This window comes from Cebus imitator, unplaced genomic scaffold, assembly GCF_001604975.1.
Source record: "Cebus imitator isolate Cc_AM_T3 unplaced genomic scaffold, Cebus_imitator-1.0 Scaffold117, whole genome shotgun sequence".
Classification (NCBI taxonomy): domain Eukaryota; kingdom Metazoa; phylum Chordata; class Mammalia; order Primates; family Cebidae; genus Cebus; species Cebus imitator.
The window spans coordinates 646,274-648,442 of NW_016107432.1; positions in this window are offsets into that span (position 1 = coordinate 646,274).

Consider the following 2,169-nt stretch of genomic DNA (forward strand, 5'->3'; position numbering starts at 1 on the left):
ACGGGGTTTCACCATGTTGACCAGGATGGTCTCGATCTCTTGACCTCGTGATCCACCCGCCTCGGCCTCCCAAAGTGCTGGGATTACAGGCGTGAGCCACCGCGCCCGGCCAGTTTTATGTCTTTCATGACAGCTGTACTCCTCACGCCTGGCACTGTTTTATTTCTTATGTATCAGTTTTTAACTTTTTGCTTACTCTACCTTTGTGAAAACTTTATTTCAGCTAGGTTCCGCGCTTCCTGTTAAAACTAATGTATAAAAGACCACCTAACCTTTTCTTTGGGGCCGAGAGAATTTTGGGTGTTAGCCACTCTGGGTCGCCGGCTTAATAAAGGACTCGTAATTCATTCTCAGAGCATGGCACATTCCTTGACTTGCTCGGGTACAACCACCACACTCTCTACTTCCACCTTGTCTCTCACAGTCTATTCTCCACCAAGCGTAGAGAGATCTTTCAGATTGTCTAAGTCATAAATGCCACTTCTCTCAAACCCTACGATAGGCCCAGCGCAGTGGCTCACATCTGGAATCCTAGCACTTTGGGAGGCAGAGGCAGGTGGATCGCTTTAACCCAGAAATTTGAGACCAGCCTGGGCAACACGGTGAAACTGTCTCTATAAAAAATACAAAAATTAGCCGGGCATGATGGCACCTGCCTATTAGTCCTTGCTGAGGTGGAAGGATGGCTTGAGCCCAGGAGGTGGAAGTTGCAGTGAGCCGAGATGGTGCCACTGCGCTCCAGCCTCGGAGGCAGAGCGAGGCTCTGTCTCAAACAAAAAGCAGGCAAAATCCTGTAATAGTTTGCTTTTACTCAGAATACACATCAAAGTCCTGCACTGACGAAGTCCTGCATGTAGGCCCTGCGTTAATCTGCCGCTTTGTCTTCATTACCTTCGTGCTCTCATTCTTTCTGGCTCACTCTGTTCAGCCTTGCTGGCCTCTCTGCTGTTCCCCGCATCCACCAGACACACTCCTGCCTTAGGACCTTTTCTAGCTCTCTCTGTCCACAACTCTTTTCTCACAGATCTTCTTTTGGCTAACTCTCTCATCTCCTTCAAGTCTTTGTTCAAATCTTGCCTTCTGAGGCTCAACCTGACCACTACACATATACTTATTTTTTCTTTTCTTTTTTTTTGAGACAGAGTCTTGCTCTGCCACCAGGCTGGAGTGCAGTGGCATGAGCTCCGCTCATTGCAACCTCAGCCTCCCAGGTTCAAGTAATTCTCCTGCCTCAGCCTCCCAAGTAGCTGGGACTACAGGTACGCGCCACAACACCCAGCTAATTTTTGTGTTTTTAGTAGAGACGCGTTCAAGATTGACAGCTACATCTGGTGAGGGCCTCGTGCTGCTTCAACTCATGGCAGAAAGTGGCAGAAGAGTGGGCATGGGCAGAGAGATCACATGGTGAGAGAGAAGCAAGAGACAGAAACGGGAAGCCAGACTTTCAATAACCTGCTCTCTCTGGTACTAATCAATTCCTGGGAGAGGAAGAGATCACTCATTCCCACGGAAGGGTATTAATCTGTTTTTGGGAGCCTTTCCCCATGACGCAAATACCTCCCACTAGTAGGTCTCTGCTCCCCAACACCCTCACATTGGGGATCATATTTTCTTTCTCTTTTCTCCTTCCTTCCCTCCCTCCCTCCCTCCCTTCCTTCCTCCCTCCCTCCCTCCCTTCCTTTCTTCCTCCTTCCTTCCTTCCCTCTTTCTTTTCTTCCTTCCTCTCTCCTTCTTTCTTTCTCCTTCTCTCTTTCTTCACTCTCTCTCACTCTCTTTTTTCAAGGTCTGGCTCTGCTGGAAGTGCAGTGGCATGATCTCTGCTCACTGCAACCTCCACCTTCCAGGCTTAAGCCATCCTCCCACCTCAGCCTCCCAAGTAGATGGGACTACAGGCACATACCTCCACCCCAGCTAATTTTTGTATTTTTTTTGTAGAGATGGGGTTTCCTCATGTTGCCCAAGATGGTCTCAAACACCTGAGCTCAAGTGATCTGCCTGCCTTGGCCTCCCTCCTAAAATGTTAGGATTACAGGTGTGAGCCACCACACCTGGCCTAAGGATCAAACTTCAACATGAGTGTTGAGGAGGACAAACCATATCCAAAGCATAGCACATATACATTTTTTTCCTCCTTTTCTTTTTTTTTTTTTTTTTTTTTTTTTTTTTTTT